Source organism: Leuresthes tenuis, unplaced genomic scaffold (genome assembly GCF_036924035.1).
Source record: "Leuresthes tenuis unplaced genomic scaffold, fLeuTen1.0.hap1 SCAF_3, whole genome shotgun sequence".
Lineage (NCBI taxonomy): Eukaryota > Metazoa > Chordata > Actinopteri > Atheriniformes > Atherinopsidae > Leuresthes > Leuresthes tenuis.
In genome coordinates, this window is record NW_027325357.1 from 22,669,899 (window position 1) to 22,695,431 (window position 25,533).

The following is a 25,533-nucleotide window of genomic DNA, read 5'->3' on the forward strand; positions in this document are numbered from 1 at the left end:
GGAGTTACTTTAGCAGGTTCAATGCATAGAAAGACTGGCCCAAAATAAGAGACTTTAGAGAATTGGCCACAATCAAAGACTATGTAAATGAGAGAACGACTGGGTGTGAGGCAACTTTAATTGTATACCTGTCACATAGCTCCCACCTCCCTTTGCTATAGAGGAGACCAAACTTTGATCTCATCTGGGTGGAAAAGGGCTGCTGAGATGTTTTGTCGTGAAATAGCTGCTGGCTGCTGCTTTCTTCCAGGATGTGTATCAGCTGGTTTCTGCCTGTGTCCCAGTCTGTCTGTCACTCTCCCTTCTCTGCCTAATTATCCGAGATCCTCTGCTGTGCATTCCCCTCTTTTCCTTTTCATATTTATTTCTACAAACCCTGCTTCCTCTGCAAAATGTCTGAAACATAAGTTAAAAAAGAAGATTGAGATTCTATGGTGGGAAGTTAAAGTTAAATGGAATGCATTTATTTGAATATCATTCAAAGTGCCTTTACACTACAAGTCACATCCACCCATTCACACAGACATTCATACAGCACTTCTTAGTCTATATAGTTCAACACGGTATGCTTTTTCTCTACCATACACACTGACGAATTCATTGGTTTAAAAGGGGGGTTCGGTGTCTTGCCAGAAGATGCTTTGGAAATTGGACTGAGGAGGTTGGGGAATGAACCACCTACTCTTGGATTGGCGCTCCTTCTACTGAGCTACAGCTGCCTATTGCATATGATGTTCTGTGCACGCTCACACTCAATTGTGGTGTCAATTTAGAATCACTAATTAACATAACATGAATATCTCTGGATGATGGGAAGTGGCCAGAGAATCTGGAGACAACCCACGCATACAAAGGGAGAAAAAGAAAAGCTGTGCCTGTGTCTGATTGTCAACATGTCTGTTTGCAACTCAGAGGTAATTTGCTGCTCCTCGTAGACTACTGTGGCCGTTATTGAAATAATCTGACTATGCTTATGTGTTGTAGGTCAACACAGTTTCAGAACCTCTCAGGACCTCACTACGGGACATTCCCATAGGTGCTATTTAATGATTTGTGACCACACACTAATTTGACAGGTTTAGAAAACCTGGGCCATAAAGCAAACAGGCTCACCAACTTCTTTTAGCATTTAGGCCTACCAACATTTGCTCATTAGTGATGATCATAACACACATCCTTGACTAATGGGGATGCCATTCATTTAGCAGCTATTTTGATCTGGTGATGACTCCAGATCCAAACTTTGGGCAGTTACCATCCACTGAAGATGTAGAATGTGAGTGATACAATTAATGGCACTCTCTAGAGATTACAGTGTGATGGTGGTGCTAGAAAAAAAGCAAAACCAAGAGATCACCCAAGTAATTAGAGTCATCCTTTCAAAACCCTTATTGTCTGTAGTTGTTGTAACATTTCTGCCTGGTCCGAAGCAGGAGACCAACTGACTGATAGACACTGTCCCCCTTAAAGCTAGTGTATTTAGTACAACTAAAAACCAACAACTTTGTGATGTTATGGCTTAGGAGTGGCATAGCTTGATGTAGGTGAAATGTCAGAAAGTTTACTTTAACAACAGTTCAGCAGAGTAATTTACTGGAGATGTTCCCTGTGATGAGAAAAAATGGATTTTAGTCTTATTAGAGGTTATTGTGCTGTTGTCTGGTTTCACCGCTTAGCTTCTAAGTGTACTGAAGTTTTTGTTGCTTTTATATGGTGAAGTGCTGCCCTTAGTACTTCTTGAATCAATATGCTCTAAACACAAAGTCCATATTCACCTAAGAGCAGGGGGCTTTAAGAGAGGTGTTACTGAAGTGTAGACAGCCAAAAAGACATGTCATGCATTTTCAGAAATCCCAAAGGGCAAAATACTTGATGTGAGGAGGGATTTTTTTTTATAAACCTAAAATGCAATTTTCAATCTGATTTTGGAACGGGAAGCTTGAATGTTGAATCAAAGCTTTGTTTTTCCTTCCTCATTTGTTGTTGGCTTAAGGCAGCGATTCCCTCTTTCTAACAGTGAATTAGGTTGAAAGTCAAAGAGGCTCAGGTTGTTGTCAATACTCATTAGAGCTATCCACTGGCCTTGGGTTAAGACCTGGCCCACTTTGCTGTCAGGCTCAATACCATATGGACACATGTGTCCACATCACTTATTCTGCAGCTCAAAACTGTCACAGCTTCTGGTATGAAAAAAAGATGTGTACAAAACTCGTCGATATTTCATATTTTACGTTGTGACATTTATATCCAGCTGTCTGTTGGGACACTAAGTAAGTAATAAGCAAGTATTATTGAGTTACACAATGTGGAAATAAATTAACGAAGAAATTGATTAAAAAAACAACAAAAAAACCCATTTAGCTAGCTCTAAGAATGTCAATGTTAATATGTTAGTCAGTTCACCCTTTGGAAAAGTTTTGAAATATCTCAACTGCTGGAGAGAATAGCCTACCATGAAAGTTGGTACACATATTTATGCTCCAACTAGGATTATCTAACTGTAAATCAACCAGAGCATGTTTAGTTTATGAAAGGGTTGTATTACAAAATACAGGTCTGCAGTCCACCACAGGGCTAACACAGAGACAAGCAACCATGCACTCTTACACTCAGACCTATGGTCAATTTAGAATTACCAATAAACCTAGTACGTGTGTTTTTGGTCTGGGAGAGGAAGCTGGAGTACCTAGAGAAAATCTATATATATATAGTATGGGAAGATCATGCAAAAAGAAAGGCTTCAAACTAGAAACTAGAAATCTTCTTGCTGTGACACTACCATGAAACATTTAAAAAATCTTTATGCAAAAGTAGTTTATCTGATCAAATTTCTGAAAACGAAAGCAAAAAAAAACCTCAAAACACTTTTAGTGACTGATGTTATTGACTTGCCTTATTAACAGCAAATCAGTAGTCATTCAGTTGATCTAAAAAAATTGTTCCGCCATTGAGTTAAAATCGACTCTTTTGACCATAACTCAACTGTGTTGAATTAACAGTGTAAAGTAAATTATCAGCAACGAGAATATGATATATTTTGCAAATCTATTGAGCTTTGAGCTGTTTGTTAGAAATGAAGCTGTGCTCATAGAAAAAAAAAAGAAAAACTGTACAGGCTACTTTGTATTTATATGGAAACCTTCATGCATTCCGTTTGTGAAAGAAAAATGCTGAAGTCATTTTAGTGTATGCCTGTAGCTGACTTTTATACTGCTGATATTATAGTTTATACAACAGATTAAAAAAATAATAGGTGTAGGGGTATTTATGATGGATATATATTGAATCAATTAAATTATGTGCAGTGGAAGTATTGCTTGTTGCCATCATATTCTTTCATAGTCTGCACATCTCAATGTGTTTAGTGTGGAAAAAGCAACAAAAAATGCATCAAAATCTATATTTTATGGAAGTGTACACAGAGCCTGAAGAACAACACTTGGGTTAACAAAGACAGTGATACTAAGCTTATAGTCGAGGCATAAAGTACATTACTTTCATTTCACAGAGAGACAGTGACTTCTATTTGCGTTTGTTCAATCCTTCTTTTCATACAAACACAAGCACAAGTTTTCAGCTATGTCTTGTTTCGCCTCACAAATTTTTATATATATATTTATGTCGTTTTTTAATGTAGATTCAACCACTCTGCAAATACTTTTCATTTCAGTGTCAGATTTTTACACAATGATATCACCTACAGTAGCTGAGCATTTATGACTCCAATACATTTCTTGTCATCAACATTACCAATGTCAATTAAAAAGTCACCATTTGGCTGGAGGAAAAGTTTAGAGGGCAGATGTGAATCGTACTAATCTTATCAGACCTGCAGACACTGGACATTGATAGGGATCTTGGTAGAAACTCTGAGGTTGGTCCATTGGGTATAACTAGACCTTCCTCCAGCTTCTGCAGATATAATTAGCTTTGAGTTGGGGATGAACTGACAAACAGTGTTCTTTTATAGTCTTTCTCCTTGTGTCCTTTCCCTTCTCTTCTCCCTATCCTTTTCTTCTCCACTTTTTCCTCTGAATTGCTGCCAAACCCCGTTTGCCTCGGTAATTAGGAACCAGAGCAGGCTTTCATGACTCCATTATGAAAACAGCGAACGGTCCAGCGGTTTATTGATAAAGCATTACACTCTGCTGCAATACTGTATGGTAAAGTACACGGAGCCTGCAGCCTTTTCAGGTGGACATAGCACAGAGTTCCTCGCTGCCAGATGAAATATCATGATGCTGTAATAGCCCTATCACATACCCTATATAAAACAAGTCTGAAATGTCAGAATACAGCACGCCGACTGTATTAGTTAAATCTAATGGAAAAAAAAACAAAAACCAAACATGAGCTTTGCAATGCTCTGTCAAATAGAGTAAATGAACACAGAAAAAAATACAACCAATCTAATCTGCAGACAGAGACAGTTCGGAAGGTAATTTCGCTCAGCAATATGCAAGGACAGCTATTTAAATGTGTTGTTGGCACTCCAATCAGGTTTCCCAGGGTACTGTGATATTTAAAAGTGACACGGGTGACCCTCCACATTTGCGAGGTGTCATCATGCATCAATCGGCCAGGTGTATATCAAAGCTGCCTGTAATGGTTTGCACATTGGGATTTATATTTCCAATTAAATCTGCAAATTATATGATTATCCTCTGCACCACGCCGGTGCCATTTTGGAAATGGATTGCGCTGGTCATTTTGTTTTTTTGCAAAGATAATAGTGCCAGTGGCAAACCTGCTTCCGCGGTGAGAATATTAAAGTCTGTAGCCTTGGCGCATGCTTACTTAAGCGAGCCCACATAAAAAGATATACAGAAGCCATCCCACGCTGACAGAAATATTGGAATTTTCTTGTGATGAACTAACAGCGCTTTAGTTTTATTCTTAGTTTTTCTGTCTTAACCTCACAGGTATTCAGCAGGTAAGTCCTTGTTAGCTGAGATCCAGCACCTGCTGCAAACTTGAACTGGCTGTAAAAAAAAAAAAACTATCAGTCCCTGATAAACCTTCGTGTCAGTCTGTCAGACAAAGAGTACAGACACTTTTCTGATGGCCAATATGGGTCTCAAAAATAATTACATGCATGTCGACACAACCACACACACACGCACACACACACACACACACACCAGCAGTCGCTGGATGTGAATTATTGATTTGAACATGTCAGCTAAAAGACAGCACAGACCGCCACTGTGGGAAAAGGAAGGATATTTTGATATTGCTTCGCTATGCTTGACTGCCAAGGCAGTGTTCACCAGAAAGTTTCCTCTTTCTGAATGTTTAGAAAGCGATGCCTAACAATGCCCTAAGACAGAAAGTAGCTGCAAGAGTTTAAGAATGCTGGGCAAGTTGAGGGGGAGTGATATTGAGAAAGACTGGAGACTGTGAGAGTCTAACCGAAGACTAAAATGAAGAAGGAAAGTGTAAAGGAGAGAAAGAGAGAAAACTTTTCCTCACAGGCTATTTGTAAATGCATCTCTGGGGTGCCATTCTGGCTTCCAGTATTTTATACTGACTAAAAAGCTGTGGGGGAATATTAACTGAGTTGCCATTGCCTTCACCCCTTTATTACTTCTCAGCCTTTCACCATAAGAGAAAAAACAGTTATAGCTGTAATTTGGTAAGGGTGAGAAAAGCTATAAAAGCAAAATATAGTCCTATCTTTTTAAGATGCACTTACCATTTATACGGTTTCCTTCCAAAATGTTATATTCACTATATGGTAAACAAGTGAAATATATTTATCGCAAGTGGATACTGGCCCGAGATTTAACCCGGTTATAGCCAGCAATTGAAGACACAAGAATATGAGGCCCTCGCTTGTTTTGAAAAGATGTTTTTGTCTATATTTTTAAAGTTGAAGAAATATTAGACTGATTTGGGAATAACCGTTTTTATGTTTTAGAAATTATGGCATACTATATAGGCTGCCAAATCATTGTTTCTGGCCGCCTGCCCTCCCTCTGGACTACTTACAGTGAAACATAGCTCATTCTTATATAATGAAAACACAGTGATGGCTATTCTTATATGGTTCTTTACCAGTATATTTCCCTATATATTACCCACTGGAACTTCAACTATCTCTTAGACAGTTCTGCTTTTCACTAAGTCCTGAAAGAAATGTCTGGCTCTTCAGCTGCAAAGTACAACTCAGAGTACAGGCTCAGCACAGACATGCTCAGTGTTGCCTTAGTGCTGACAACAGGCCAATATTTACCATATAATTGTGACCGACCGCTGATGCCAATATATAATCATATTACTGCTTTGTAGAGAAATTGGCATGTAATTATACCTACACTTACTGTGATTGCCCAAATTTAGGGGAGTAAAATAAATTAAAACAACTTTAATTTGAATTTAAAACTTTCCACATTTATTTTTATGTAACTTTTTTAAAACAAGACTGTAGACTTTATCCTGTTTTAACAAGCTGAGGTAATTTTATCCTGATAACAATCCTGAAATTATCCACAGCCTTATTGGCATATCATTGTGTATATGGACTATTGACCTTAATCAAAATATGAAAATATTGTGATTACAATGTTTACATGAGTTGCAGATGGTATACTCTATTCATATTCCTGTTTGTATGTTACAGAGGATAAACTTGATTAACGACTCATGCCAACATTATGTCTTACTACACAACTGCTGCTTCTGCATCTGTCCTATGTCTTTGTTATGTCCATTTTCCTTAAAATAAGCTTTAATCCACTTAGTTTTTTCCATCGCCCCAAAACTTTTTACTGCAGCCTTCTATTTATTCTTTCCTATTGAATTTTTCTGGAGGAGCTCTTGCCAGATTTTGTGATAGAAAACAAGAAACCTGATTTGCAAACACAAGTCCAAAACAAGCAACCCTGCCTTTAGTCCAAAGTCGCTTATAATAAGCGGACCTGGCAACTCTGGAGCCCTGGGCAGCATCGTGAAGCAGTGGTGTGTATTGCAAGATGCTGTAAAAACTCCAGTAGGACATAATATTGCCTTTAAGGTGTATACTTGTATATACAGTCCAAATAAGCTGTATGATGTACATACTCCATGGTTTATTTCTATCATTGCTCACTCCATTTCTGACCGTCCTCTTTTTAAGGTAATCAGAAAATGCTGTTGACATGGCAGAGTCTTATTCAGAGTAAGGTCATAACCAGATGAATACCAGAATATTGCTGTTCATGTAAACATAGCTGACAGTGAATTTTGGCTGACGTTCATATTCTATCTCAAAACTTTCATCGACTGATACTGATATCATTGTTTGGTCCTGAGCAGTTAGCGTGCAGCTGGGTTTTAGATTTTTCTTTTAAAAATAACTGCAGGCAAAGTATCCCCACAGAGCGTACGGCAGCTGCAGAGCTGGATCATAATTCTCTGTAGATTTGTCATCATGAGCAGCACATTCATTACCTTCAAGTAAAAATATTCAATTGTCCACCTTTAATTTGATCAACCACATGGAACTCTATGAAGCCATTTATCTTTATGGAGCTGAGTCACTTCACCAGTAGTATAGTAAACACCTCACTGAGTCCAAAGAGTGCATGCTGAAGTCTCTGATGATATGCTAAATCGAAAAGCCTCATTCAAAAACTTTTTCTGGCAAACATTTCAACGCATTTCTTGTTTATGCAACTGAAGTGATTTGTCAAGTAGGAGATTTTAATGTGCAAGTGACTAAATGAGAGAACAGAGGAGAGAAACAGATTGCCATCCTTCATGATGATAATCTCCTTCGTGCTGATGCACATCTCAGTATCCCCTGCAACACATGTCAGACTGTAGTTTATGACAAGTATAGATTCCATAACAGCATCTGGCTAATCCTCAGCTGACAGGAGCACGGGCATATTTCCCCTTCTAATTAGAATTACTTGATGTTCTCAGGGTACTTGTCTTTACAATTACCATTAGTTTCTAGAGGAAGGATGCAATCAAAATTCTCATAAGTTTGGTGGATTTCTGCTGATTTCTGTGGACCCACATGAAGGATGTGAAAGAGGGAATATGAGGGCTGGATGAAGAGAGGGAGAAGACGATGATATGAAATGTTGTTTGTTTGTCACAAACCAGGGTTTTCATGAGGGTGTTATGCTTATGTACTGTTTATAATATGCTTAAAAATAATTTCCATATCATTCAGCATATAGGGATGCAGACACTAACAAATTAAAGCTGAAAAATAACATTTTTTCCCCAGCTTACAATGTTTCACTTCATTTTCACTGTATCAGAGTTCAGAGCCCAGTAATGCTGCCTTAACCCTGTCACACAACACTGTGAATGATTATTATCTAACCCCAATCTGCTATAGACTTAGAGAACAAATTAAACTGTATGGGACAGCGATTTATTGGAACTTTTGAACAGAGAGCCACTTGCCAGGGTCAGTATGGTTCGAGAGAAAATTAATGGCGAAAGCTGGCAATGTGACTGTGGCTTATATTTCGAGAACTGTTCTTGTCTTGACTGGATACAATGCTGGGTCTTAATATACCATAAAATCTGCTTTTTTTTTTTAGAGAATTCCTATGGATCTTGTACTGGAATTAATTAGTCAATAACTGCACTGTTCAGTCTTTCCTGCTCCATAGTTTTCTGTGTAATTTTGTGCAGATTCAGTGCTGAAAAAATACTCGAATGCCCAATGCTAAAAACGTATTGTTCGCTACTGACGTTAAATCTAAACCTTGAGACTACCCCAGAGTATTATTTGGAAATATTTTCACATATTTATAATCATTTACATAGTTACGTCCCACAAGATTACATTAGAAGCGACAGATTGTCCTCACTTTTCTTCTCTCACTCATATTTATGTCCTTGTCAGCTGTAGTGCTGCTACATGTTCATTCACTAGTCAATGAACAGGCTGGCATCAAGTCAGGCTACTTGGTCAAATTAGATGCCCCTAAATTTGGAACACAATTCTTGTTCTGATCTTGGCAGTAATGCAGAAGTATGCCGTCTTCTCTGTGCCTTCCTGTGTGTTTCATAGAAAGTAGCTAAGGTTTCTTTGAAAGGTAGCAACATTTTTCTCTTCATAAAATAAAGTTACTAAAAAGTGCCTCCTGGCTCTTTTTAGTGAATATTTCTTCCTGGGATCTGTGGTTCCGTGAAATCTTGACGTCACAGTGAGAAAGTTTTCCAGTCTTCATGCTTATTTAAGCTAACCAGCTGCTGGCCAAAGCTTCATATTTAACGTGCCGAGCTGAGAGTATTATTAAACCTGTAATCTATTTGCATAAAGAGAAATAAGCACACATTTGAAAATGTGAAACTATTCTTTTTAAACTTTGCAGTTACTTTAGGGAGAAGCATCCAGTGTTAGCCAGCAGGTGCTTCCTTCATTGCACTTCTTTAGTTTAAGCTACAGAGATGGAATGAGGGTCAAGGTTGATGTGGCTCTGAGCTGGCACAGAACACACAGAACAAAATCAGCGTATGTGTATAAGGGTCAGCCTGAAGAGGTGGAACACTCTTCTCAAAATAGTGATGCTTTAGTTTGCAAAACTGGCTTGCTACTTGAAATCACACTGATACAGTGCTAAGATAGCTCTGTTGGGTCCGCATGAGCAAGCACAGGCAAACAAAGGTGACCAAATGAAGACTTTATTGCACTGATATATTATCAGTATTAGTGAGGTGTCTGTGAAAAGGCTTTAGACTAAGTACTAAAATATGCATTCAAGGGAATCAACAAATCAGTTGGTAAATTTCATATAATATACACGTTCTATGAAAAAATAAATGTGAACCACATTTTTTCAACCACAAAAAAACAATGAAAATGATCAAACAGACACTTTTGATACCTGCAAGACATCTAAATCTCCCCATAGTTGATCTCACTGTCAGAACTAAGATTGTGCAAAATGATAAAACTCAAGGGAGGAGAGGTTTTGAGTAAGAAATGTTGGGGGCAGGTGGTGCACTGGAGACTTGATAGATTCAATTTTATGGCTAAGCAGAATTTAGGAATTCATCATATATGGGGTAGAGATCACGGCAAACCTGCCTCCTGCACATTTTTCCTCCTGATGTGAACAAGTTGCAGAGAAATAAATAGAAGGATGAGACACAACCCCTCCCCATTCTGAAAGCCTGATAGCACACAGAGAAAAATAAGCACATTTACAGCAATACATTTCACACGTTTGGTTGTGGCGTTAAAGGATTAGTATCTGCAGATGAACTAACTGACTGGATTAGTGTTCTTGCTGCCTAATCTGAAGACATTTTGAAAGGAACACACTCTCTCTCACACGCACATAGAAACACACACACACCACACAAAACAAACAACAACAACAACAACAACAAAAACGGGCAAGGCAGTCATGCCTCAGATCCCATCACAGTGCAATGGTTCAAAAATGTTTTTTCTGTCATTAAGCAGTCATGGAGCGTACAGTTTATTTTCCCCAACACTCTGCTAGTAAAAAAAAGACCAGCAGGGCTGCAGATATTATTGCCAAAGCATGTAAGAAAAGACTGCAGGATCACTTATGTATCTAAGGCCAGCTACTATCACAACCTGAACAACATGATTCTGTGCTCAGTGTAATCCCAGAGGATGACATGTGTGTGTCTCAGTATGTGTGATCGTGTGCGAGGCACGATTGTTCACTGAAGCACAAACATCAATTCAGCAGAAAGAAGCAGATGAGAGTGTCTTCTCCTCTATTTCACTTCATCTCTGTCTCAACCTGTTGGCGTGACTCCGGTCCTCCCGCCCCATGTAGCCATGGAGACATGGTGCGTAATTAAAAATATCCTCCTTCCTCTGGCTATTCACATAGTGCAACCAATTAGCAGCTGTTGGATTTGTCTGGATTGATGTTGGGTGTTGGCACACAGCAACACATGTTTGCTTTAGAGCATGTTTTCTACAGTGAGAGTTTTTTAGATGCATGTGACAGACGACGCAAGCAAATCTGGGAAAAGTAGATAGTGAAAGAGTTGAATTGTGTGTAAATTGCATTCATCGAAGCCTGCAATGTTGCAATTAAATTACTGCACAAGGGTACTTTTCTCTCAACGGAGTGGGGTAATTTGCTTGAGTGTTTGTTAGTTGCCTTTTAAGTTTTGCATTTTGCATATTTAATCAGTGGTCTAAAATGTCCTGTTATCCATCAAGGGGAAACAGTGTGGTGTGCCTTCCCTGCTTTGTTAAAGCAAAGAAAATCTGCAAGCACTTGCTTAGATTACTCCCTTGTGCATTCTGCCTTCTTTGACATGAAGAATGAATCAATGTATCACTGGTTTGTTGCCTGTATTTATTATACGTTATCACCGGGATCAGGAATATAACGTTTTACTGTGTCACAGCTCTCTGTTTGTGATTTACAATTCCCTTTACAGTTTAAATAAACTCTCCTTTTTAATTGACAGATGTCTGATGTTTTCTAAGCCAGACAGAATTTCAGTTGGTGCAAATTTATTCTGCTCCATTCCAAATCTAAATCTCTCAAAAGCTCTGTGAGGCAGAAAGCCTGTAAGAGTCAAATCTTTTGTTGTTTGCTAATCATGGTGGGGGTTTCATGCGTCAGCCGCAGCACCCCGATGCTACTGTTGGTGTGTCTAATTAACACTCCTGTGTGGTGCTGATGCTACACACCACTTGTACTAAGACACCTCTCCCGTGGCAAACATATACTGTCAACAGACATTTTATTAGGGAAACATATTACATATTTTTATTTATTTCTTTTTTTATAGCCAACAATCACCATTTGTTTTGTTGGTCTTAAGATGAGAAGCAGCAGGTGTTTCAGGAGGACTCAGCAGGTATGACACATTCATGCCCAGGGGTCCTGCTCATGTTGATGGGTCCACATGCATAATCTTACACAGAAACAGATGGATTAGACTATGACAAAGCCTGGCAGGTGATAGAAATTAAATGTCTGTCTGCTATTCAATATATTTTCTTTTAAAAGTTTTCCTTTCTGTCTGCTGAAAGACTATAATGATGTGTTCTTGCCTAGATGTTTTTCAGAGAAGACGCTTGTGGATTTACATTTATACTTTACAAGAAGATTGATCACACTCATCATGCTGCTGAATAAGTTTAGCCGCAAGAGTACAGTGATGATCTGTATGTGTACCTTTGTGCCACAGTGGTGTGTTTTAATGGCACTTCATGCTTTTCAGGCTTTTGTGTGTTTTTTTGCATGCTTGTGTGTTCTGTTGTGTGCCTTCTCCAGTCTGACCCCACTGACACAACGTCCCTGGCTTTGTTCCAGGTGGCCTGCAGTACCTTCCTCTGTGCCTACATAGTTTCACATAACTCTACAACTCACTGCTCGACGGTTAGTTTTTTTTTTTTTTTAATGTTGGCACAGCTTAAATTTAGGAAGCTCAATGTTTTCATTTCCAGGCTGTTCCACACTGACCTTTTGTCAGACCTGGCTAATAGATAAGCACTTTATTGTCCATATTGTGCAGCACTGGGGTTTCAGCTAAGGTTTTAGTACAGACTGTGAGAGATTTGACAGTCATATTAAAGCGATCCTATTAAGATCTTTTACAACTGTAAGTATCCACTGGCAAGATTTTCTCTTAAAGATTTGTTTTGATAATTCAAAAATGAGTAGGTGCATGTTATGAAAATTTGATTAACAATTTCAGCTTATATATAATGTTAAAGCAATGCACATCAAGGCGACTTCATGGATTTAATATTCAAAAGGAGCTCATCTTTTATTTATACACATACATTAAACATATAAACATTTTATTCATGTACTCATATTAGTTGTGACAAATGTGTCTTTTACATTTGTATCTCTGGAGAGGTGAAGTCTGCAGGATATACAAAGCAAATAAATAGAGTTTCCACTCAGACTATTTTGCTGCAGGAGGCACAGCCATTGCTTTGCTTTGAGACTCTTCAAGCTAGTTAAACCTACATGTTTGCTTACTTCAACATTAACTGTACAAATGATGTTGTTGATGGTATTTACTCACAAAACAGCACACGTTAGCCTAAAAACATATGAAAAATGTTTGTGTGAATAAGCTGCTATGCTTATGGTTTCTGTTATGAACACAATAAAGATTTGGAAAACTTAGCTATGAAAGACATGCAATCGCATGTTTAAGGATAGCCTAAATAAATAATCTAACAATATGACACATCTACCTGTCTTTCATGTATAGGGATACTGTGGATAGATAAATAAAGACACCTACCACCTAGGGTGGAAAGGTAGCTGACATTCCCAATCTGATCTGTCATCTTTAAATCTCAGTGTCTGTAGAAAGACTTGAATCAAAGAAGCTAGGCAGTTTTGCTTGTCAGCATTAGCTTTTTGCATGCCGATGTATTTTCTTTCTCTCAACGTGTTAACATATCATTTTACGTTATCTAAACTTTCTGTCATCTGCATTTTGTTGTGTGTGGTTTAAAGTAACACTAGGGAAAATTTTGTGAACCTTAAAACTATGTGTTTCTGACTTCTGATTTGAAGTACACCAGTCTTTGTTTTGCTCATATCTGGGCCATAATCTGACCTGGTGCACTCTGTGACTGAGACTTTGGATTCCTGCCCGACATGACACTGTTTTGCTTTATGATACCATTTAATGGAATAGGAAACTTTTGCCGTTAAAAAAGAAGGAAAAAAATACTCTTATCTCTTATCTCTATCACAAATACAGAAATGTTGCAAATAAATTTCAGAAATGAAAAGAAAAAAGTCAACGCTATGTAAGGAAGTGAGGATTGAAAAATAAAGTGTGTGAACAAGACTAAGTATAAACATTAGATTTTATTTCACTGCTGGAGAGAGCTTTGAGAAAAAATTAAAGCAGGTTGAGGGATACAGAGTTACCTTTATTGTTGCTATTGGTTAGTATTAACTGATTAGCTCTCTTCTGTTGCATTTGCTTTGTTACGCTCAGGTGGTCAAGTTGCCAACATAAAAATAATTCCGCCTCACAGATGAAGCATCAGTTAGCCACCTCAGGTCTGTTTCTCACTAACATGGAAATTACTTATTTTTTTAAGTAAAAATATTTGGTCAGTTTTGCAAATTTTGCACCAAAATCATGGAAGTTTGCAGCCTTTCAAAATGTTCTCTGCTGTCTTACAATACATACCACTGTAAAACAAAAGATTGCATTGTAGGGATTTCACACATACACCACATTCATGTCTAAAATATATATAGAGAAAAGCTAACTGTATTACAAATGAGAGCCTTCTAATCACTTGTGTTTTGTCTCTTTATGAGCATGTTTCATAATCACACATATCATTGTATATTGTGTGATTCTATAAAATTACCCTACCTTGCCTCTTCTGGAAATGTTTTTTTTCAGCCACTAAAGCATGACAACAAATTCCTGTGTATAGCGATGCATGTGCAGGGCCCAGACGAAGATTTGTTTTTAAGGTAGTGGGTGTGATATGTATTAGGGATGTTTACGACTAATCGATAAGTCAGAATCTTTTTTTTAGAGTCGACTAATTTTTTTGGAGGGGGTAGGAGACTTGTGTTTCACTACGCAGAGACAGGGAACTAATCTTTACGACGCTGTTTCTGCTGGAGTTTGCACCAATAGCAGAAGCAACAAAACAAAGCAAAGCATGACAGTATTTCATTCGACATTATGTGGGATGAAGCTAATTTACCACAGTTACCAGCGCGCTGAGGACTCACTTACTAAAGCGTCACAAAAATGTTGCTCGTCAGGAGCAAAAAGACCCAATGGAAAGAATGAAAAATGGCTGGTTTTGTTGGAACTAAATACTTGTTTGGCAGCAAACAAAAGGAACAAATAGCTGCTTTGGTTATTAATGTTAGTTTAATGATGATGTCACGACTAATTGGTTATAATTGGCTTGATTAGTCGACATCAAAAACCACTTGAAATGCCCATCCCTAATATGTATATAGATATATATATATATATGGATATGCTTCAACAGTCTATAGACATCTAGCTGGAAACAAATGGTGCATTTATAGAAATGTGTCTGGTGATAGTGTAGAAATGTAATTTTGTAAATGTTTTTAATTAAAAAAAAAAAGCAAACATATATCAATCTGCCTTTTAATAAATGTCTGCTCTCTCGGCTGTGGTGACAAACACAAATTACCAGTTTTACCAGCAGAATGATTTTTATTCTTTTTAATCTGCTTTAAATAAACTATTGTGACCATGTTCTCTAATGTGAAATAGCTAGTGAAAGTGTGTGGCTTATCTGTATACTTTTAGCTTTGCTAGTAATGTAACTTACGCCAAGAGTTATCGTATGAAAAAAACTAAACAAAAAAACAGTATCAGCCACAGTAAGAATTGCAAAACTTAAAACAATGACTCGTAGGGTTTTAGTCTAGTTTCCCATAGACCTGAAGTGTTGATGCGAACCACATAGGCACGAATAGGTTCATAACCAGAGCGCAACACCCCCCATATCCTATGTGAAAACCACTTCAAGCTATGTACTGTGCATGTAGCGCATAAAGTAAGGAACCTGTACAGATGGGTTATTCTCTTGCAGATGAAGCAGGGTTCTTCAGTTCTTCATATGTCCATTTATGCCTTTGTATATACACACAGGATGCAGGGGTAAATTCTATGCATAAGATAAAGACTTAAGCATCAGATTTTATTGCTCTAGGCAAACTTGATGAAGTGGTATGTTTCCACATCAGGCTACATTATTTTGATGAACGTGTGTATTCAAAAACCTGACCATAATATTTCATTAACCCAGGAGCTGTTATGCACAATGAAAGTAAGTCACATCTGAATTAAATCAAGGAAGTAGAAGAATTGTTCTCCAAATGTTGTCTCACAATTCTCTCATGTTTGTGGGTCCTGCAACTTTTATCCACCTTGTGAGAACTTTGTTGCTTGTTTATAGGTAAACAATGCAGTTTGACATTTTCAGCAGTTGCTGATACCGTCTAATACTGCTACGACTGGTGCATCAGTGCACTGATCCCAAAGGACACCATGTGCAGAAACACCAGAAACTTTGGCAAAGCGGTAGTATTCAACACATTGGGAATGGAAACGTGACAGGAAAGAGGATGAGATTCTCAGCAGTTTTAGTGCTGCTTTGGCTTTCATGTTACATTGCTAACACATAAAACTATTAATTGAATAATATTATTATTGAGACTCACACCTAAGTATGTCTTCACCATAACTGTGAATACGTTACCGCAAGCAGGCGTTGGTATTTAGCTAAGTGCACAGCTGTAACTAAGGTCAGCCTCACAGAGCTTTAAGCATGGCTCAACACGCTCAGTCTTGTTGTTGTGGCAATAGCTGAGCCCTACTAAACAAGGTATATCAGCCCTTTGCAGCCAATATTTGTTAGTTATTTCAGGTTTAATTTGTTTTTGTCACATTCCTTATAAAACAGTATAGCTGGTTGGACAGAATGTAGCATATAGCTTGTTTAAATGGATACAGGTATTCACTAATCTATAAACTCTGCCAACACCGCTAATACCTTCGCATTGTTTGGAATCGGGAGTGACAGGAAGCCAGAGAATAGCAAGTTGCTCTCATTTGACAGCCAAAAATGAATCATTTAAAGTGCTCGTTTGAGGCCCTACAAAGCAGTGTTTTCTGGACTATTAGCTACGCAAGCAGCATTAGGCAGATGAGGCCGACTCTCCTCATATCTCACTATACGCCTGAGGCAACACACAGAGGGAGAGACTTCAAAGTCTTCAGATGAAGAGATATACACCTCATGCTGAACTTGAGGGACCTTGGCAGTTTTAAAGAAACAAAGTGTCCTGTGTGGACCGGGCAGTTTGCCTGTAGCTTAATTGGGTCAACAAGTGATTGATTAAATCCCTTATATCAAAGTAAATAGCTAAATATGCATGAACTTTTTTGGACATAAACCTTTATTGTTAAAATGGCAACATTATATACATGTTTTTGCAATCTCCTTGGAACATTCTGAAGTCTTCCATATTAGCATACTTTGCTCTTTCTTCTAAGACTTGAGCCTTGTTTGTGTGTTTTCAAGATATAGGTTGGAGGGGAAGATGCTGTGCTGCTAAGCATGGGATGAAAGATTGCGTGTGGGGATGGTATGGTGAGGGGGGAAGGGTGAGGGGATAGTCTGTTTATATGAGTGCATGTGGGGAAGTGTGTGTATATGTGTGCACTTGGGTGGTTGCTGCCGGGGGGGTTGGTTGCCTGTGGGACCTGCCTCTCAGTGTAATTGAAAAATGTGACCTGGAAAATGTTTGCCCAGCGGAGCATGAAAGTTACCTCCACAGCAATGGTGGAATGCTCAGAGGCAGCTCACCTGGCCCCTGACAGGGAGAGCCCCGTATTGGGTGGTAGCTCATGTTAAAAGCCACTTTATCCTTCCACCACAAGCAGACACATGCATTATTTAAAAGCACTAAAGAATCCCAGATTGACCAAGATAAAAAGGCAGAAAATTCTAATGGAATCTCCACCTGTGAGCTGTGAAAAAAAACTGACCTCTACAAGGGCATGTAGTGTCCCTACTTGAACCCATAATGGTAAAAAAAAAAACAAGATTGTTAAATATTTGCATGAAAAAGAAAAGAGTTTGTGTACACTTTATCACTGCAAGAAAAGCACAGAGGGACATTCTTACATCTAAGCACTGACAGCTATTAAGGAGGTTATAAAATACAATCAGAGAAAACAATCTCTGTCCTGCACACTGAGTCATCTTCATTATCCTACAACCTTTATTTTACATAATGCATGTATCGTAGTGTGCTAACAAGTATGTAGACATATGAATATGGCCACAGTACTTAAGCATTGTAGATAGATTTCATATATAAAAGTGCAGAGTCAGCATAGGACTCAGCAATGAAGCGTTTTAAGTAAAGTGTTAATATAATGGCCAACAGCTGAGCATATGCTTACAGAAGAAAGTAAATGTGTGTTTAAAGTGGGAGGAGAATCTGAACAGGAGTGAGGAAACGGCAGCGCTCCAAGGATATTGTCCCTGAAAGGTCTAAAGCATCTCAGCAGATGAGCGCTCACCCCAATCACACAACAGCTTGTGGGGATACATACTAAGCAGACGAATTCTAGGCAGATGTAATCAGTGTAAAATGTTAGACATGTGAACTGCCCATAATGATTGCCTATAATAGGAGGCATGTTGTTTAAAACTGCAGTGATAAACCATCTGTTTGCATTTTCTGTCTCAGGTGATTTTTTTTGCTTTTTTTCTTTCAGTGGCACATATCCAAAATGAGAGTAAAATTCTGTCCTTGGAACATAGATTTACAAAGATATTAACATGGAAATGCCTCTGGGACAGTTTCACCTCATTGTTGTTGGTCTCCAGTGACAATGTCATCAACTAGCTGGGCAACGTGAATGTGTTATTTTGTGAGGTGAAATGTGTCATGCAATGGACAACTCTTTTGGGTTGCATCTAATTAGTCTCTCAACAGCCTTGAGGAATGTCTATAAGTAGATATATACCGTATATTTCTGCATGTTTCAGTATTGTAACCATCCAGTGACTTCTGAAGCATTATGTTACGGCAAAAAGATGGTTTCCTTTGCTTGCTTTTATTATGTTTGGTTGTGCTAGTCTTCTGGCAATGCAATATTCCAGGGCTACCATGTATATTAATTTAAAACAAGATTAAGAAATATCAAAATGATGTATGACTGAATCTGATCTCAAAGGAATGAAATAAGTATTCCTAGATCAGACTGGGTGGAAGGGTTTGATACAACTCTCACACCTGATAATTACGGAGCTTTAAGCTAACCACCTGCTGGTTGTAACTTTATATTTATAGAGGTAGAACTTCACAAATTTGCTCCTCCGGCTCATATGTAATATTCAATAATGTGATATATGCACACTTAAATCAGTTTAATGGAAGATGATAATCTCCTCATTAAAGATGGAAGCACAAGTCTCTCTTACACACAGTAAATCCATAATCAGTATAAAAAGCCCAATAATTAACAGGTTATAGCTTGTGATACTGATAGATGGACAGTTTTTCTTTTCACCTGTGGACAGCGCTTTACTCAGTGTTCAGTGCTCATCTGTTCTCAGCTAACTGTCTTCTGACTTAGGCTTCATAATCATACCACTACAAGAAAGAGAATAAGCATATTTACAGTACTTTGAACAATTCGTTCAATATACATCTAGCTTTAAAAATGCTGTTTCGAAACTATTCCCGAAGTATCAAAAGAAGCTCAGTGTCATAAACACTTGCTGTCAATGAGACAGGGATACATCTTATGTAATATAAGACGGAAAAATAAATAAGTCTTATGTTTGCTGGACAACAGCTGTCATTAATCTAAACATAAAATCCAACACTTTTCCTCAAAACTGCAAAAACATTTTGCCACACACACAAAAGGAAAAGAGAAGAAAAACATGGCTTCAAAAGATTGAGAGTAATTCTGTATTTTTTTCCTCACGGAGAGACTGGGGATCTAAGAAAGCGAGCTTGCCCTCCAACAGATGATACGGCCTGCCATGTATCAATGTATATTGATACATTCAGTCAGCCATTTTGCACTGCAGTTAGAAATTTCAACGAAAACTTTTCATTCACAATGTAGTGCACAAGAAACTCATCACACAGGGCAACAAAAGTAGTGCACACAGCCTGACACCACATCGGTAGACATACGGATCATGCATTGCACCTTGCTACTAGCAGAAGATCAAGATTGATTCCACTAGCTGGAGTTAACTTTTGAAGTTCGTTATTAGGACGTTCTGTCCCCATAGAGAGTTCCTAAAGTGGTAAATCTCTTTTTCTGCCTAAGATTGAGGACTTAATAAATGATGACTAATACGTGTACAGGAACTGCATTTTAAATGGAAGTTCCGTCTAAACAGTAAGCATTTAAGGGATATAATACAATTGGAGCTTGTTTTTGAATATTTGAATGCAAGCTACAACAATGGGCCCAAAAACAATTTACCAAAAGTTATGTTTTGACATAATTAACTTCAAAACTGCCAAATGTGGCAGATCACGTAGATAGGTGATTAACCTAGACATCATCACATAGGCTGGTTTTCCATATAGACAGGGACACCAGGGTAGAAAATGTAATGAAGGTACACTTTTGAGCCTTTATTGTAATTCTGCAATGTCAAAAAAGAACAAGGTTGCTACTGAGTTAGTCTGGGACAAGACTGAATGTAAATGCTGAGTGTTTCTCTAAAACGCTCAACGGCCAGTTAAGTGGCACCCTTAAAAAAATACCCAACCATGTGAGAAACCTTTGTCAGAACTGGGAAAAAAAGTCAGACAACAAAAGAGAGAGGTGGCAGTGTGAGTACATGGCTGACACAGAGGGCAGATGTCTCAGCAGAAGGAATTGTGCATCAAAGGACATTTACTGCAATTCAAAATGCAAAATCCTTTGCTCACACGATTACACTAATGATTTTTGCCTCCATAGATTTCATTCTCTTTCAATTTTTTTGTTTGATACCATAAGTTAGTACGATTACATTAACATAAAGATCAATTTCCATAATGCATACTTCCTTGTGTAACGAAATACATAATTTAACCTGCCATATACTCTTTTTCTGGAAATCTACCTTTGCATCACGGTACGAGTACTAAGACAGATGCTAACAGAGCTGGTGACCTCAAACAGTATTATAATAAATGCTTCATTGCCTGTACAGGGAACAAGCTACACATGGATTGACTGTGTGTAAGAAGGAGTTGTGCTAACATCTGGATGGAGGATGCAGGATGTCGTCTTGATCATAATTAAGAGTTAAAGTTAGAACAATTATCTTGTCTTGGTGTTAATTCAGAGACAAATAGTTTAAACCAATCAATGTGTCTGTGTGACACAAATGGTTAATGCGGATTGGTGAGTCTGTTTTTTCTGAGACAAAATTTACCATAACATCTGTCTCTTGTATTTAATTTTTTTGAACATTTAGTTGAGAATTACACAACTTCTGCAAATGTTATCATTCAGTTGATTATTTGGATTGTAAAATAGAAGCAAATCATGTTAAAAGTGTCAATCATGTTACAGAAATGTAGCACAAGCGTTGCCTATTCACTGCATCACCACAAATACCTGCATCATCATCATCATCCCCTACAACCCCGACATGAGATAAAAGAAAGTCCTATCAGGTACTGTATAATTGAGAGTACAAACAAGCTAGTAAACAGTGTGAATCTAATTAAAAGATAATGTCAGCTATTTTGTCTCAAATGTTTCTACTGCTGTGGGCCTATCTTCAAGCCTTAGGGCTCCCTATCTGTTGAGGACTGCTCCCTACATGCGGGCTGTATCTGTAGTTACCCTGCTATCGCCACTTCCTCACCTCAGACTATATCTTCCTGGCTTGGTGGTATTTCTGCTGCTCGTCACGCTTGACTGTGCTGACCCACTATTTCTCTCACTTGAAGATCAAATATCTTGTTTTTTTATTTTCTCATAGTCCATAAGCCTCATAGTATATGTCTGGAAGCAAATGGACAGTGGATTTTGGAAAGCATAGAGCAGGCATATAGGTTTACTTATATAGGTCTGATGAAAAAATGACTTCTTTGAAATATTTTCCAAATTATTCCTCAATATGGGCAACGCCAACAGAAATATAGTACATTAAAATGCAGTGTTTGGAAACTTTGTGTTTTGCACCCCACTGAATATGCCTCCAGAATTCCTTTCTCTTTGAGCCTGGCTGGCTTTCACTAAAACATGTCTTGCGAGGTGGATGATATTTCTGACAGGGGGATTGACCAGTTCTATCTCCAGAGCAGCAACTGCACATTCAGAATGAACATCACCCCGCAAACTGGCCGCTGGAGGGGAACTTGAAAGAACAGGAGGGAGAGCACCTCTGAAGATGGTTTAGCATCGACCACTGACAGCAGACTTCAAAGACCCAGCTATGAACATGACAGGCAGCCTTTGAATCCAGTGCACATTTCTATCAAGAATTTATGGTCTATTTAGGAGAGATTTTTTTTTCTTTCTCAGCACCAGGAATTTGATTCGACCTTACATTTCATCGCTGACACAGTAACTCTCACAGGTTTCTTCTTCATGTTGATATATATGGGACTTGCATTTTCATGAGTGCGTGATGTTATTCCACATGGCAGCCGTTGATATTAGCGCCTTTGATTCCTGAAGAGTTCTAAAGAAATGCTGCTAAGAAAGCCCCCCAAGGCACAAGTTGTTTATTTGCTCAGATATATATTAATCCAATCAATTTGTCTCAACTCACACCTTGTGGAGAATTGTAATAGAGCTGATATAAGAGTAAAGTACTAAGATAAAAAATAAGTCAAATGTCTCTAAGACAGAATGTTGGCGAGTCTAATAATAATAATTTAACCCATAATCTGTTTTCAGCTTTTTTTGTTCTTGCAGTTGACAGGAAAATGCAGTGAAAGTCTACCACATTAATATATTGAAAAAAATAAATCTGGTCAATCAAACATGTTGAAAATAAAAATTAGAAAGATAAAACATGAATTGACCGAAGAGGGAGGGTGTAAAAATGCTCACATTGTACAGGTAATGATGGCTGATCAAATCATATACAAACACTGTGAAGATACAGACGAAATGAGTGCAACCCCTTTCAGTCTGGTCTCCATTTCCTATATAGTATTCTCCTCTCAGACTAAAGTCACTCTCAAGATCACTGGTGGTGTATCCAATTCTTTCACTCCATAAAATATCAGCCCTAAAGACATGGTCACACAGTCTTGTTTGTATGAGGGGGTGGTGATACGTTGAAGTGTGAGGCCATGTGTGAGTGCGTATGTGTGTGCTCAAGCATGTGTACTTGGATGTGTTGCAGTGTCATCCCACCCTGGAAAATGACTTATTAAAATGAAATTACGCAGTGCCCTGACCCATGTCAAACGGCATGAGCTGCAATTTGTCTGGCAGTTGAGCTGTGAATAAAATCTGATTGGCAATAATTTGGCTTTGCTGTTGATACAGCATCCCATCCTGCACATCTTTTCTTCCTTCAGCCACCCTCTCATCCTCTTCTCTCCCTCCACGCCTTATCAAGGATGTGTTGATAGAAGGGTGAAAAATCACTAATATAGTGATCTGAGGTCAGTGAGCAGAGCAGTGTGATCATGCCAAGTGGTTAGTTCTAAGGATGGGGTTGGGTTAAAGGAAGCAGGAGGACCTGATGGTAATGTCAAATGGCAAAACTGATTACTGATCTCCAGTAAAAAGGTGAATGGTTTGGAGTCTGTCTTTGTGTGTGTGGATGAATGTGTGTGGGAGTGTGAAGCTGCGCAGGCTGACCAGAGTGCACAAGGGCTATTTAAGCAGTTGTCTTATCCCCTTGTTTTATGTCATATCAATGTGTGTTTGGGAGTGCATTTGCAAGTGTGCGGATATATGTCATGTCTGTGTGTTATTATGAGGGCCGGCTCATTTATTTTACAAAGGCCATTTGCTTGGGTCATCCCTTTTAGCTTAAAATGGAAAACAATTACGAGCAGTACTTTCCGATTTATCTCATTTGTCCAGTTTAATAAATGTCCTTTTCTCCCCAAGAAAAAACATGCGCTGAGAAAAAAAAAAAAAGAGCTGAGCCTGTATGATAGAAGGAATGATAGAGGTGGATAATGGAGGCAGGGTGTTAAAGACTCTGGTGCACTGGTGGCCTTGGACAGGTTGATGTAGTTCCAGCAATGAGCAGCTCATAAAAAGTGCTATCCGTAGGCCTTAGGAAGATATTCTATCTCTCCGCTGCTAACGGCACAGCCTAAAATCACCTGCTCCATCAAAGTCAGGCCCCCCTCTACAACATAAAATGCACCAGGAAAACAGCAGGGGAAACAATAAGACTGTGTGTGCGTACTTTATTATTTGTGGAGAAACATTAGCTCCATTTAGCCAGAGAATTGGGAGGCTCAGTGCAAAGCAGGTGGTTGAGGAAGAGCAGAGTTTTTAGAAATCAGTCAAGAGCTTGATTTTTGCATTGGCCATTGTGTTTTACGAAACTTGATGATCTGCTGGCTTTTGCTCTTCATTCTCATTGTTTTTTGTCCCAAAAAACCCACCCTTGTAATTTGAAAGAATAAACTTAATCAGCCTATTTATATACTTTTTTTCTCTTTTTCTGGCCTTGTTGAAAAATTACATGAATCTATTGAGGGAAATCTTATACATGACATTATGCACATTCACACCCAATGATGCAACTCTTACACTGTTTTTCCGTCTCTGTACTGATTTATCACTCTAGATGGTTAAAATACTGTCCATTGAGCACTGTCTGCTATGGTTGGGCGACCCTTCCTTTCTAAGACAAGATATACACAATGTTTTAATAAATTTCAAAGCTTCACTGTTTTATGTACTTTTATATTGCTTTGTTGTTCTTGGGGAACGCTGCTGAAAGTAGTCAAATATATCTCCACAGCATCAACATGTTGAGGTAAGAGCTGTATTGAAAACAACCACAGAAGGAGAATAAAGGTGAAATCAAATCAAAAGAGCCAGCCAATAGACTTTATTGCGTTTTTTCCCCTTTTATCACTATCCTGTTTTCAGTTGAAATGCAGAAATAATCTAAATAAGCTGTTTAGACAGGCTGATGGCTTGGTTGTTTCTTTTTATTTAATGTGCTTTTTCTTTTAAAGGAAAGGAGTGTTTATAAAGTTTGTGTTGTTTGTGACCAACAAATACTAGTTAGCAGTTTAGCAGAAATTAAAACAAGTTTCTTCATTTGCTTAATGTTCATTAATTTTCTCCATGATTTTGATTACCAATTTATTTGTCTAGTTATTTGTTTAATTTTGTGGACTGATGTCAGTAATTGTAATCCAGTTCATCTTAGATCATTTTGTAAGGCTGTTAAAGCCGTGTAAATATGAAAACAGAATATCTTTGAGTGTATTTTCTTTACGTTTATGATTTTAGATGCATTCTTTAAAACAGACGGTTTCATAAACTGATGGAGGGGCACAACAGCTCTGTCATTTAGAACCTGATTTTAAATAATTTAAAATAAAAAAAAAAATTAAATTAGAATGTGCCACCAAAATACATGCATCTTATGCTTAACGTTTGATACTACAACTCAACAGGTTTCATGTTAGATTAAAGTTTAAATAAATGCACATTTCTTTAAGCAGAAACACTTAAGCATAGTATCATTAGTATTCCAATGTATTAAGTATATAGTACTTTTAAACATTCTCTTCTTTCAATGGTCATAATCTTAGTTTCCATGTTTATTGTACTCTTTATAACGATATGTTAAGATATTCAACATAGGCTTTGTCCAGCACTAACATATAATGTGCAGAGGAGCCTAAAGATTTCTTACATTGGGACATTACATTAAACTCCCATTCTAATCTTACCTCCAGTTGTTTTTGTTTAATTATATTATTTAATTTAAACTTTAATTTAAATTGTTGTTTATTGACTTCATGGTTCATGATTTCTCTGTATGTCATTTTTAAGATTATTTTCTATCCACATTTTATGTACCAATATCTTGATAATTGTTTG

General features: G+C 38.0%; 1 protein-coding gene across 1 annotated transcript in view; it reads left to right on the top strand.

Annotated features, from left to right (window-relative positions):
* The window catches only part of myorg (myogenesis regulating glycosidase), a 182,687-nt gene that overhangs the window by 49,139 nt on the left and 108,015 nt on the right, over nt 1-25,533 (top strand). The gene's annotated exons all lie outside the window — the stretch shown is intronic.